Here is a 15,595-nt window from a genome sequence, read left to right as displayed (position 1 = left end):
GAATGGTAATAATTTGGCCTTGACCAATGGGAGCCAAGGTAACCCCATGTCAAATGCAAATGGCTACCTATTGGAGTAAGATTAGTTCTCTCCAACAAGAGAGTAAAAAACCAAGTCCAGTTAACCATCGTGCATAAGGGAATAATCTCCAGCAAGATGAGGGACCAAAACAAATACTACAATGAGGAAAGGCTACTGTAGAGGAGTTTCCATCAAAGAGGGTGACAAAGGAATTGTAAAACCTGTCAAGGGAAGCCCTAAGCAATATGTTAGGGGAAAGTGAATCCTGAATCCTGATATGGAAGGTGGACCTTTAAGACCTATTGGTAGTAAAGTTGATCCCGAGAAGGATAAAGGATTGCCAAGAAAGAAGGTAAAGGCAAAAAAAGAGGCACCAAAGCCGATTGAAAGACCAAAAGAGAGAATAGTTTGCTGCGAAAAGATAACTTTGGCTAACTACCATGACTTTGACCTAGTTCTCTTTCCGAAGTTAAACCAGACGTAAATCTCCTACAATTGATTAAACTTTCTCCAGGAGTACGCAAGGAATTCAAGAAAGTCTTGCATATAGGGTATATTGTAGAACCTTTGGGCGTAGGTAGAGTGGGAGAAGATTGGTTTGATCATGCTGAAAAGCATTGCCCTAGGGTTCTAGTGTATGTGGATGGAATATTCGTAGAGCATGCTATTGTGGACATTAGATCCTTCGTCAATATAGTGAGTTCAGATTTGATGGAGAGGTTAGGTGTAGAGATCCAAAAAGATGGCTCCACACTTCTTAGGATGGTTGATGATAGTCTAAGACAACCGGAAGGTTGCATCACTAAAGTCCACGTTACAGTTGCGAGCGTGGGGTGCTGTCTAGACTTTAGGGTGATAAGATTTGCAAGACGTCCTAGCTATCGAGTTTTGCTAGGCAGGCCATGGATTCTACAAACATACTGTCAAGTTGATATACTAACTAGTCGAGTGATTCTAGGTTGAGGTGCCCATTGTGTAATAGTGGATGCTTACCCTAAGTCTCCTCGGAGTGAGAGAGCTCCATTATCCTCCACTGAACCAGAAACAGTAGATGATCCATCTGGTAGTGAGACGTCATCGAGCGATGGATCTAAAGAAGGGTCCACTACAGAGGATATTTATCAGAAAACCTTGAATGAGCTGATAGAGCCTCAAGATCGGATAAGAGATGCATATGTTATTGAGTTGGACCTTGGCACGCCTAAGATTCGCAGCCAATCAAATTAGGTTCCATTCTCAGTTCGGAAGAGAGAGAGGACTATGCGTCCCTGAGTCAGGAGTTTCACGACATCTTTGCTTGAAGCTATGACAAACTTGGGGGTATTCCTCCTAGTTTGGATGTGCATACCATTCCTGTAAAGGAAGGTACCCGCCCTGTACGTCAAAAAGTAAGGCATATGCCTTTTGAACTAAGGGATAGGCTATTTGAAGAGCTTTAGAAGTTGCGGAAGGCGGGTTTGATTTTCCTAGTTCAGCATACTGAATGGTGTTTGCCAATTGTGATTAGAAAGAAGAAAAATAATCAATTACGTCTTTGTGTAGACTTTAGAGAGCTAAATAAACACTTTGTTAAAGATTACTATCCATTGTCGTTTATTGACCAAATTTTGGATCAATTGGCGGGCAGGGAAATATATTTGTTCATAGATTGCTTTGCAGGGTATAACCAAATGGCGATTGTTGAGCAAGACAAGCTGAAAATGACATTTATCACTGTCTTCGATACCTTTGCATACCATGTGATGGCATTTGGGTTATGTAATGCACCTGGTTTGTGGCAAAGAACAGCCAACAAGACCTTTGGTGACATCTCCCTAGAGGATTTGAAAGTATTCATTGATGATTTGGGGGCAGCCACCATAAGAGAAAGGCAGTTGATTATTTTATGGAAGTGTTTCGAGCATTGCAAAAATATTTGCATAGCTCTCAACCCACGGAAGTGCGTCTTTGGAGTGCCTTATGGGCTATTGTTAGGCCATGTGGTCAATTCCATAGGGATTGTGACTGACCTTGAAAAGATCAAGGTCATAGTCACCATGAGTCTGTCGTGTAATCCAAAGGAAGTGCATAGCTTTCTGTCATCGGTAGGGTATTATCGGAGGTTTATCAATGCCTTGGCAGAAAGAATGTTGCCACTGATGAAGCTATTGTCCTTTAACTGTCAGTTTGCATGGAATGATGCTTGCAAAGTATCTTTTGATGATGTGAAGTAGGAGCTTGCCAAAGCGCTTATTTTAAAAGAACCTAAAAGGGGTGAAATGTTCTATATATTTTCAACGGCAACCATGTATAGTATTAGCTGCTGCTTACCCCAAATTTGGGAGAAGAAGTGGTACCATCCGATAGCTTTTGCTAATCGAAAGTTGGGCATATCGGAAATTAACTACACCTATAAGGAGAAGTTGTGCCTTGTGATGGTATTTGCGACCAAAAAGTTCATGCACTACATTCTTTATGAGAAGGTGGTTTTTTATACAAAGGCGAAAGGGCTTCAATTGTTGTTGAATAAGTTACAGCCGCCCGATCGTTTAGCAAAGTGGTTAATCACTTTGCAAGAATTTGATTACAAGACTAAGAGAAAGCCACTGAAGCTACAGGGCATTGTAGAGTGTCTTGTGGATTTCGGAGAGCCAAAAGAGGTCTCGGCTAAAGGAAGTGACATGGGAACTTTGTTCAAGATTGATATGGCGTCTATTCCCTCCTGGTATGCTGCTATAACACACTATCTTTCTACGGGAGAGACTGGAGCTACTTTATCAAAATCGGAGAAGAGGAAAATTAAACATCAGGCATTGAAATTTTCCTTGATCATAGGAACACTATATCGGTAGGGTGTTGATGATATCTATCACCGATGTGTGATGCCTGATGAGGTTCCATTTATATTGGAAGAGTGCCATGACTCCGCTTGTGGAGGGCACTTTGCTGGGCGGTTACTAGCATAGAAGGCTTTAAGAGCTGGATATTGGTGGCCGTCCATCTTTCAGGATTCATTTGACTATGTCAAGAGATGTGATACTTGTCAAAGACATGACAATAGAGAGAATAGGAAGTGTCCACTTATGCTGATTATGGTTATCCTTCCATTTGAGAAGTGGGGCATCAATTTTGTGGGAACTATTACCCGGACATCTACTACTAAAAAAAGATACATTATAGTAGCAACTGATTACTTTAAAAAGTAGTCAGAAGCACGGGCGACAAGGTAGGACACTACAAAAGAAACTGTCAGTTTCTTACTTGAGCAGATTATCTGCCGTTTTGGTCTGCCAAAGGAAATCGTATCGGACCGTGGAACCCATTTTTTGAACAAGGTAATTAAAATCTTGACTGAAGCATGGAAAATTAAGCATAATAAGATGACCCCCTATAATCCGCAAGCCAATGGACAAGTTGAAAGTACCAATAAGCAGCTTGTGGGTATCCCATCCAAGATAGTCTCCGAAAAGAAGCGGGATTGGGATACAAAATTATATGTGGTGGTTTGGGCGTATAACACGATGTTCAAACGAGCCACTGGCCACACCCCATTTAAATTAGTTTATGGTGAGGAGTGTGTCTTGCCCTTAGAAATTGAGTTGTTGACCATAAGATTCGCAATCAATCATTCTTTGGGTGATGAAGATGCCCTATTTGAGCGGTTTACGACTATAGCCCACTTAGATGAACTTAAATTGCAGAGTTTCTTGCATTAGGAGGTGGCTAAATATCGGATGAAGCAGTTGCATGATCTAGAAGTGAAGACATATACCTTTAAGAAAGGGCAGTTAGTTCTACGTAGGGAGATATTTCTAGGAAAGTTGGAACCTAGATGGGATGGCCCTTACAAGATAGTTTGGTTAGGTAAAAATAAGTCCATGGCTTTACTAGTTGATTTGCAAGGAGTGGAATTTAAGAATAAGGTTAATCTCAATAAGATTAAACCTTATTATTTATGAATATGCTAACATGCTAAATGCATTGCAGGTCTATGCAGGGGTTGATTTGAGACCTGCAGGAGAGCTTAAACTAGTTGATGGGGCAGTTAATCCCTTATTTGGAACACCCATATCTCGAGCAAAGATATCATCAGGGGAAGCTTATCTGGTGGAGCAAAGGATACAAAGTGATTGAGCAAGAAGACGGGACCTTTGTGTGGGAGATCAAAGTTTTCAACCATCACTATTTGCAGATTTTGACAAGCATCCCTATTGAGTTTAATGAAGAAGGTGGGATGGAGCCATCAGTTCATCCTCTAAATATGTTGAATTTTGATTATCATAATTACGAATATGGGAGTTCTTGATGGCTGGCTTTGTAAACCCATTATGGATGTACGTTATACTTTGAAGGAGCATCTCGGGGGCCTAATAAAAAAGGGAGTATTGGAGTAGTTATTCGAGATCCCTGATGTAGGGTTGCAATGAAATTAGCTATTTATCTCGGGATAGAATTATCTAGCTGAACAACAAAGAGTACAAGAAGGTTGGAGCGAAAATAAAAGTGAGCGTTAGAAAAGGATTCAGTGTCGCCTTGCGAGGGCTTGGTAGGTTCTTGGGTACCGAGACAAGACCTGAGGCCGATGCCTTGTTCTCCTTAGGTCACTACACAGCTCCCTCCTTTTTACACACCTATGGAAAATAAGAGGCTAAAAGACCCAATGTGCTAAAAGAAACTATTTCTTGATCAGGCTATAGGAGTCCTCACCTAGTAGGAGCTCCTAGTTGAGTTGTCCTTAGTTAGGTAGGTAGTTCAGACCACCACTTAGGATGACCTCTTTGATAGTTCTTTTTAGCTTGGCTGTGTTGCAGTAGTTGGTTAGTGACTAGCTTTAGACTTTCTGTCAGATTATGCTAGACTTACTCCTCGTGGAATCATGCCTTAGTTTTGACAAGGGGTAGGGTGAGAGTTGTGATGTGTTTTGTTGTGTATCTATTTTGTATCAGCTTGATGCTCTTTGTGGTTCTGATTATGTGTAGATTTGCTTATGGGATTTGACGGGCTGAGTCGCCCTATCCTATGGTCACCAATGACTGATGATTTTTTATACCGAGAAGTGCTTAAAAATAGCCAAAAATTTTGAATTTTAAGGAAAAATAGACTTCATCGAAGGCGGCGATTGCAACCAGTACGATTTTAAGTGGCAATGCTCGAAAGTGCTTAAAAGACCCACTAGACCACAATTGGTGAATTTTCATAAATTTTTGGCATGTTAGAAGAGACCCTGGGAGATGCCCGATAGTGGAGGACTTCAAGACAGATACCCAGGATTTTTTAGACCGCGAATCGGATATCGAACGAGGAAGAGGGAGTGCCCGGGAGGCTAACACCCAAAAGGCCAAGTGGGAATAGGATTTAGGGGGCCCAAAGGGTATGCCTTTTGGGGGCTCCCCTTGTAGCAAAAAAAAAAAAAGAATTTGTGAGGGGAGGGTCCATTTTTTTTGCGATAGTTTGAGAGAAGGCACCATTTTTTCATTATTGATGGAGACGGGCTATGGGGCCTGTAAACAACCCCCCAATTGAGCTCATGCCTAATCTACATCCTATCTTCACTCCTTATTGCTTGCCTTCGTACATGGAATGGCTGCGTGGTTGTGGAGATGCATTTTCAGTATTTCTCTCTCCTCTTTCTCTCTCCTGCATAGAGGCACTTCATGTGGCAAGAATCAAGAAGAGAATCGAGAGATGGATGCTTGTCCAGGAGGCACCAGATTGTTCCAAGAGGCTGAGGAGGCTGAAGGTTGAAGATCTATGCCAAAATCCATGGCTGGTTGGTTGATACATAGTCCCAATTAAATATTCAAAAAACCTGAAACATGCAAAAATGCGGTATGCTCTATTTTATGGAAGAATTTTGCTTGTTTTTTATCATTCATTATCTAAATGGTGTGCACATGAGCTAAATTTTTATTTGAATGTTCCTTGCATTATGTTTGAGGGCTGCAATCACTGTTATGCACAATGGGTATTGATTTACAGCAATTATAAATTTTCAAAATCTGAAAAACCCTAATTTTGATGGAAGTTGATAGTTTTTTAAAAATTTTGAGTGGGAAAAATGAGTGGACATGGGATGAAATAAGAAAAAATGCTAAGTTTTAGTTCCAATGATTAGTCATTAGAAAAAAACCAAAAAATACCTATTTTCTATTAAAAATAAATAGAAAAAATAGAGAAAAATGAGGAAAAATGGGTTTCTTGCATTCGAAAAAAATGAAAAAATAATATCTATGTATGTGAATGTCTGACGGGGCTGAAGCATGAGGTTAATCCTTAGTTTCGACCTTGTCCTTTATGTCAAAGTGTGTGTTTATTGCTTTTACATACAAAAAATGACATAAAAGAACCTCTATACCTATGCAATGCAACAAAATTTAAACGGTGAGGGGGAGGATGATGTTATACAATAGTTTAAGCGCTAAAATAATACAAAGCTTGATTGTTATCTTTATGCATAACATTTAGGATGCTGTTTATTTATAAATAATGGATCTAGCAGCACGAGGTTCGCCTTGGTGCTAGGTTCCTGCAACAAAGCATTGCATATTGGCGGAAATTCATTAAAAGGGTTGTTTTTGTATGACACATAGTCAGATTTCAAACCATAATTGTTTGTGCACAATAAGGCATACACTATTGCATGAATCATATACATGGTATCTATTCCTGGCATGCGTAGCAATTGGTTAAGTTATAAATGACCCATGCTGGAGAGAGTAAGGCACCCAAGCTGTAGGTCTAGATGGTGGGTCCAAGGGGACAAGTAAGTGAGGAATGGTACATTATTGGAATGATATAATATTGGTGCCAAGAGCGGAGTCTATTTCGTATGTGTTATATGTGTTAGCAACACATCGAGGGGCCAATCCCCAAGGTGTAGGAGGGTTGCAGTGGGGCTGCGGCAATCAGCCGAGGGGTGCCTCCTATGTTGTTCTACGTGGTGAATTACACCAAAATGTGTAGGGTATCCCTCTGAGGAGTCTAAGAAGGTTAAGGGTTGGACTACAAACACGATACAAATGCAAAACGTACGTACGATGGCAGGGCAATGTGTCTTGTAGACGCTCTTGGCCGCAAGGCCATGGGGTTGTCTTGTGCATGTCAGAGGTTCGACGAGTGCTATAGCCAGTGCCGGTCCATTTTAGGTCCCGTTACTGTTCAATTGACAAAAGATTCTTGGTTATTGTAGGTACATGTAGTACATCATGTAGGCTCTTTTTGTTGCTATCAGGCATCAACAAAGGTACAACTCCTTTATGTTGAATAGTATTCTAGGTGTCATCCCCAATACAAACATGTCCATGCAAACCTGTAACCATCTCATCAAACCATTATCCATGGACTGTCATATAATTTGAAGCCCTCGAATCAATATACCATCTCTCATCTTTGTTTTGCCTAGATCCATTCTTAGACACATGCTGCATGGCAAACAACATGTCACCTTGATCATCAGGAACTCCGCTAGATGAAGCATAATTTCCATGCTGTCTACCCTTGGCTTTCATGTCGGCCTGCTTATTATGACAATCTTTGGCTATATGCCCATATCTACCACAATAATGATAGTCCTTGTCCTTGTTGGACTAATCATTTGACTGCAAGGATTCTCCTTTGCCTCTAGGGAATCTTCCCCTGCCTCGAAAACTACTCGATCCACGCTGGGCCTGTGTATTCGTGCCATGTTAGGCATTTTGCTGTTGCTATCCATAAGTGTTTCGAGTGTCTCCTCGACCTCGAAAAGAGCCATGGCCTCTACCACCTCTGCCACACTAGCTAGAGTAAAGAACAATGTCTCTGCTTTGAGACATACTAGAACCTGTATTTGGTCCAAGCTTAACTTCCTCATGCAACAACAAAGCAATTAGCTCATCCCAATCAAGGGATTTAGCTCTCATAGAAATATATGTATCAAATTCTGTATACTCTTTGCCAAATCCATTCAATGTCACTACAATCATATCATCCTTAGACATTGAAGATCCAATGGTGGCAAGCTCATCCGCTATGTTCTTGATCTCTGTAGTGTAGGCTTGAATTCTTCTACCATTCCTAGACATGTTATTGAACTATTGCTTCAGTTGAATCTTTCTTGCATGTGTTACATTTCCATAATTCTTCATGAGTATGTTCCATGCATCCTTTAGGGAACTGCATCTAGTAATCTGTACAACCATAGCATTTGATATACATAAGGAAAACCAATGTAACACCTTGTATGCTCTCTCAGTCCATATCTTATGAGCCCTTTTCTAATCATTTTTTGGATTCCTTTCAAGCATTTCACGTTCAGCCTCATCACCTGTACATAAGTCCCAATAACCTTTGCCAACCAAAAAATTCTTCATACGGAACTTCCATAAAGAAAAATTTTTGTTGTTCCACTTTTCTCCCATAATTTGAGTGATATTGTCAATGCCTTGAGCATTTGCCATAGTTGCAGCTTAGGTATTCAGTGATGTATACAACCTATAAGTATTTGACTCCTTTTCCTATAGTTCAAGACCAGTTTCTTGCAATTCAGAATAGTTTACTGCAGTTCAGGATAGTTTCTTGCAATTCAGGATAGTTTCCCATAGTTCAGGACAATTTCTCGTAGTTTAGGACAATTTCCTGCAATTCAGAACAGTTTGACTAGTTTCTTGCAATTCAAGACCGTTTGACCAGTTTCTTTCAATGTAGGACAGTTTCCTGCAATTTAGGATAGTTTGACCAGTTTTCGACAATTCAAGACAATTTCTTGCAATTCAAGACAGTTTAACTAGTTTCTTGCAATAATTTTTTGCACCAAAGAAAAAACAAGGTATTTCAACCCTTTACAACCTCAGAAACATCCACAAGCATGTGGGATAATCCGTAGGTATTTTAGTCAATACGTAGACTCTGCAAGTACTATATCTCTGTCTCATGTATTCTTACTATAGTGAAGAGAATATGCAGTCTAAAACTTGCAATCTGACATTCAGACGCCTTCATGACATTCAAGAAATTAACTCCTTTGAGATCCTGAGTGATAAATGATGTTATTTTCTTCAGGAGTGTAGAGAGGCAATGTCATACACTGCATTTACTGTAAAATACCCAGCCAAGTAGATGTCAAGGCATTTGTTTCATCTCCAGATTTCAATCCTTAGTTGCAACCAATGCTCTCTTTAGTCTTCTAAGCATTCAACATACATATGTCAGGTCACACAAATGATAGGAGCTCCAAAATGACATGTAATGCTTCAGTAAGAGACAATGCTTGTTGCCTACATTCAGTGACTGTTTCCAGCCATTAAAAAATTCCAGATCTGAATATTTTTCAGCATAAAATCCTAGCTCCAATGCATGATATCAAGTCCATATGACTTCCCAGCATATAGCTATGCTTCAATGGTATTCCTGAACAAGTTTGAGAGTTCCAAGCTCATGTCAGAGGTGCATACATGCTGTAGGTTGTCTGTATACAACATACCATTGTTATTTCAGATTTGTAATTAGTTCTTCAAGCTCCCATGTTAACCCCAACACGAAGAAAGCAAAAGAAAGCGGAAAAGACACAGGGCAAAGGCAGGAAAAAAGGTAGCCCGACTGAAGGAAGAAGAGGAAAAAAGACCAAAAGTGCAAGGGCAACCTTAAAAGTCCAAGGCAAATGCCGAAGGGGAAAGGCGCACCCTGAAATATTGTAAAAGAGCGCCGGGCTCTCACCCATGCAATTTGTAAATGCAGACATGCGGTGGAAAGGAAGCTAGGAGGATAGACGGACAATGAGAAAAGGAGCCTAGGCTAATGGCCGACCATGTAAAAAAAGGGGGATGACCGCCCATGGAAATTAGGGCATGTATATAAAGTTAAAAAATGAATGAGAAGGGCATTCTCGTGGGTGGCAAACATTGTCTTCTTCTTCTCCTCTTGTTTCTTGCCTTCTTGCCTCCTTGCTTGTGCTTGAGAGAGGGACTGAGAGAGTGTGAGGGAATGAGGGAATGATCGTGTGAGGGCGAGGGATCTTGGAGAAGAAGCTCTCCATCTTCTCCTCTCTTCTTCTCTTCTCTTCTCTTCTCTTCTCTTGCTCGCAGCAATGGAGCTTGGAGCTTGGAGCGGGAGGATGGAGTTTGCTTGAAGCTTGCACTTGGATCATGGAGCTACCGGAGTGTGTAGGAGAGGAGGTAACTCGAACGGCATGGAGGTAAGCTCACTACACCCGTAAGGTAGGCATTGTGCGCCGGTTATGTGAGAGGTAGCCATTAGTGCTCGGCTTGGAATGCTTGAAACAATAAGCGGTCTGTGGGTATTGGCGGTTGAGTGAAAGCTCCCACATTTTGGTTCCATTGCCGGGACCAACGGATTTGAGCTTTGAGCACCGCGCGCATCAGATCGAGCACAGAAGTAGGGTTTGCAGCCTGAACAGTGCTCGAGATAACTAGGAGACTTAGGAGGTTTTAATCTGAGGAACAGGTAAGTATTTGGGTTTGTTGGAAGCATTTAGATTAGGACTACTATTCTGCATTTCTGTTTTTCATATTGGCTGCACTAGATTGAGGTTAGATTAGGGTAAAACCAGAGAAAACAGAGGTTCTGGCTGCTGCTGGAAACAGGAAAACAGGGGACCAGACTCAAGCTTTTGTGTGAAACAAGGACAGGGAACTGGCTGTAAGGTTTTGCAGTGCTGGGAAAGAACCTTAAGAGGCATGGGAGGCCAGGACAGATCTCATTTCCTTAATTGGCTTTGTTTGTGTGAGAGAGAGAGTTTTTGGTTTACAAGACGAGGAAACGCAACCCCGATTCTAGGCGTATTCAATTCGTACTACTTCACATGAGTCTGGTGTTCTCCAATAGTACTCTGATCGGTTATGGGATGTTTTGTGATGATTGAGTGCAATAGATAGTAAGGAGGATTCAAACGCGCCATCCGACTGTTTAGAGTCGGACCAAACTGGTCCGACTACCAGAATCGGACTAGCTTGCCGAATTGGACTGTCTGACTCTCAGAGTCGGACCATCCCGGTCCGATTCCCAGAATCGGACCATCTTGCCAGAACACAAAGATAAGGATCTTTTGCTGGCCTAACCCCAGGACGCAACCCTGAACACCCTCAGAACCCAATTTGGCCATTAGAACTTCAGAGATTTATCGAACTCAAGGTGCGGAGGAACCATAGAATAGCCGTGAACTGAGTTGAAAACTCAAATTAGGCTCAGAATGTGGGTAGAAACAAGGTGGAGTTTGCATTAAACTCTTTTTGCATCGGCATTTCACTTTTGCGCTCCACTAAACCTGCACAGCAAGAAAAGAGAAAAGCTTGTTTTTGCACCAAGCACCACGAAAGCACTAAGCACAATGTGTGAGTAAGGATCAACGCTGCTTTCAAATAACAAGGAACGCATCTGGATATCTAATAACATTAAGGAACCCACTAGTAGGAGGAGACCTCGAGACTTTGATAGGTGCCTGAGCACCCTACTAGTAGCGCCTGGAGAAAACACAAAGACACGGGAAGCAACAAGATAGAGGAGTGGAATCTACCAGAGCTGATTGGATTCATCGACAACCTCGTGGAGCTGGAAGCAGAAACAATGTTGGGATCAAGAGGCGATCAAGGGGAAGACCAATTAGATTTAGGAGAATTTCCAACTTCGGTCCAGGAACTGGTACACGACTCGATCTACTCACTAGGACTGAGATCCAAGGTAGACCTGTAGAGGAAGTGGTGGCTAACCTGGAAGAAGAGAGAAGAGCTATGAAGAGAGAATTGGAAGGCATAATTGCCTACAACCATGAGCAGAGGGCTAGAAGGCTGCAGCAGGACGTGGATATGTACAAGGCTAGATGAGTACTAGACCTAGCTGGAGCAGCCAAGTCCAGACCGAATGTAGAGAGGGAACGGGCAGCAGAGGCTGGCATGACGTTGAGTGAACTGGTGGCAAAGTGACTCATGGACAATACATCCGTGGAGCAAAGTGCTACTGCCCTAGCCACTGCACTACTGTCAGGATTGGAAGCCACCCAAGGAGCTAAAGGGCAGGCTAGAATCCCCATAGTAGAAAAACAACTAGCCCGATACGAACCTAGCGGTGACCCGTACAGCTTCATGGAGCAGTTCGAGCAAGTATGTGAGGCTAATGGTCTTACTGACCCTGCGCAGTGAGCTCAAGCTTTCGGCCTGTGCTTAGGCGACAAGGGGAGGACCTGGTACTCTAGTCTGGATGATGTAGAACGTACAAACTTCACTCGTCTTAAGGGCCTCTTCATCAAGAGGTTTTCGGAGGCAAGGTACTCGGACAACCTCATCGTTAGGTTGATGAATATCAGTCCAAAGGGAGAAGGAGGACGTTAGGGACTACGTTACCCAGGTGCGCAGTCTCTATAAGAGAATCCCTGCCAATGAGCGAACCACCGAGAGGGCAGTGTCTACAGTGTTCATGAATGGGATTCGAAGCGAGGAGCTCGACAAGGCTTTGGCCAATAACTCCACCTTACAACGAGACGTGCTAGCTCGAGTCTTCGAGGAGGCAATATGCGTAGATGATCAACTCAGGGAACGTAGCATGAGGATTGCAACCGAGATGGTGTGAGCCAGAGGGACCCTGAGAGATTAGCCATCTTAGGAGAAAAAGTAACTGCTAGCGCGCAGGACAAGGGAAAGAGTGTAGACCATGACCAAGGGATGACAGAGATGAGACTGGAGATTGCACAATTGCAAGAGCTCGTTAGAAATCCTGTGAGATTGCATGTACAATGTGTGTACTGCGGTGGCAATCACCTCCCAGTGGAGTGCCAAGATCCTAGATCTCGGCCGTGCTCAAATTGCGGTAGATTCGAACATGATGCAGTGCACTGTAGAATGCTGAGGAGACTCCCGTATATGCAGCAGTATAACCCTCCATACTTAGGCAATAGGCCACCTACTTTCTTTGGCAGGGGAACCTAGTTAGCTCTTCCAGCACCAACTGACCCAAGACCTGTCGTGCCTAGGGTGGAGATGAACCCAACTGGCATACCTAGGCCACCAGGGCCTTTTGTGACCCACCCACCTAGCGATGCTCCTGTTCACTTTGTGGAGGAGCCCAATGAGGAAGAGGCATATGTCAATCCTTATGTATCCTATGACGAGGAGGGAAACCCAGTCCTGATGGACTATCGGCCAGTACCGGTGATGGCCCTAGGAAGAGGACGAGGCAAAGGCTTTGGAGGGCCAAGCCAGGATCCGGGTCACATGCTGGACTTGCGGCCACCCAGGCCACATTTCATCATGCTACCCAGAGCGAGAACAAGCTAACAAGGACAAAGCGGATCTCCGATGAACAGAGTGTGGAATCACACATCTGTTTCCTAATTGTCCTAGGCGGAAGCCATCAACGAGCGCTACCAACATGCCATCGGTGCCTTTGGGGCTCTTTGGAGTTGAAACTTTTGGTAGTGAGGATATGCCCATCCCACTACATGCTATGATGTGAGCTCAAACGAAACAAGCAGGCATCTCCTTACCAGGGCCAAGTAACCTTGATGCAGCCTCACTAGGGAAGAAAAGCCGGAGGAGACGGAAAAAGAGGACTGATGCAAAGATAACCCTTAAAACCGAGGAAACGACTACGCTGGTAACGGGAAAGAGGGTCACAGACGCAGAGGCAGAGACCTCAGCCCCTAAGACAACAGAGCTGGGGAGTGCCAAGGTAGGGGAATATCCCCATCCCAAACGGCAACTGGAAGCTATAGCCAAGGTCAAAGAGTGGGTCAAGGACGCCCAAAAGCACCTTGAAGATGCCGAACCCATATTGGAAGACCCTATGGATGACTTCTCCAGTGTTAGCACACCAGTCTCACCCTCAAAACCACAGGTCGGGAGCATGCCTGCACCACTAAAAGTGGCTCAGCAACAAGGCCGGGGGGAAGCTTACCAGGGCAGACAAGATGCATGGCCTAGAACTACCAGCCTCAGAGGAAGACAAGGGTCCAATAGCCTCCTCACAACTTTGCTATCCACCCCAGTAACTCTAAGCCTGGAGGATCTGCTTAGGCAAAATCACTCCTTGTGGCAGGAGTTAAAAGACTCGATCGAGGGACACGCGAAACTTGTGGGCACTGATCCGCAAGATCACGACGCAGTTACACGGATCCCAAGTCTAACTCTACACACAGATCCTAAGTCTTTGCACATTAATGCTTTTTGGGAGGGCACTGAAATGCACGCAGTTTTGCCCGTCCTAGCCTTAGGAGACATGACTCGAAAGGGAATTGTAGACACAGGTGCCGGAGTTAGTGTGCTAAACCATGCGGTCCTAGAGGCATGGGGAAACCCTCCCGTAGAGACCGCTAGATTCAATGTCACGCTAGCAAACGAAATGAAGGTAAGACCATTTGGGGTCTTAAAGAATTGGCCGGTAAAGAATGCCGGTGTGCAATTCTCGGTAAACTTCATTGTCATGAAGGGAGTGGATTACGACATACTATTAGGCCGACCTTGGATGAGGAATGCACGAGTCATAGAGGATTGGGGCAATGGATTGATTTTCCTAGGGAACAGAACTAGTGTAGTGAGGGTAGAGATGGACACTTGGACGACAACGTCTATTGACCTGGCAGCCATCTCAGCCATGCTAAAAGGCAATACTCAACCGACCAAGCTCTATGGATCACTTGCTAGATATATTCCTTGCCCTGAGGATGAGAGGGATTGGACACACATGCTGGCAACCATTGACCTACCATTCTCGAATGAGGAAGGACCACATCAGCAGGCTGCTAAAACCGCCACCGTGCCAACTGAGGAGCCAGTTGTGCCGCTTTGCATGATGGTAGGAAGCTCGCTCAACCCAAGCAAACCGGCCTCGTCTCGCATCCCCAACAAAAAACTAGAGCTTCAGGAGATCATAGAGTATCTGACCGATAAATTGGACGGCAATTTGGTCGCCAACTTAAAGCCTTTACGTGACCTTTTAGCTAAACCAGAATGGAAATGGAACAAAGTCCATGACCTAAACTTGTTATATAACTGGGCTTTAGTTACTGACGACAAGGAGAGTGAACAGGGAAGCTTAGGGGATGATGAGCAGTCAAAAGAATAGGACCCGGACGATGAGGAGTATGAGGACTGTCGCTCTGCAGAAGGAGAGAGTGAAGAAGAGGTAGACACGATAGAGTACGACATGGAGGGAAAAGCGATAGAGCAAATCAGGGAAGACTTAGGGCCTAGGAAAGAAGGGCTCAGTCGAAACGAAAAAGGAGTCATACTAATGGAATGTGAAAGTTCTTGGCTGGAATGAATAGAAGCCGTAGTTTATGAGCAAGCTGGAGTAGCACAATGGTGGGCAATCCCAGTGCTCAAGACGGATTCACCTACGGAACTTAGACCCCCTGGGGAAACACTTTCCTCAAGTGAAGGATGCGAGTTCAACTCAGAGTCAGAAGTTAGTACTGAGAGTGATCCCGAGATACCGCAACCCTCTGAGGTCAAACGCACCAAGGGAGACTTGCCAGTCCACCTGAGGCGCAGGAGGCTAAAAGAGGAGGCCAGGAAGCAAGCAAGGGGCTGGGAAGTGGAAAGGCAGAAGAAACCACAGGATCTACCCAAACGGTTTACAAAATTTAAAAAGGGTGACAGAGTGGTGGTCCTGC

This window comes from Lygodium microphyllum, chromosome 8 (genome assembly GCF_053477565.2).
Source record: "Lygodium microphyllum isolate KBCC chromosome 8, Lygodium_microphyllum_v1.1.10, whole genome shotgun sequence".
Taxonomy (NCBI): Eukaryota; Viridiplantae; Streptophyta; class Polypodiopsida; order Schizaeales; family Lygodiaceae; genus Lygodium; species Lygodium microphyllum.
This window is presented reverse-complemented; position numbering follows the sequence as displayed.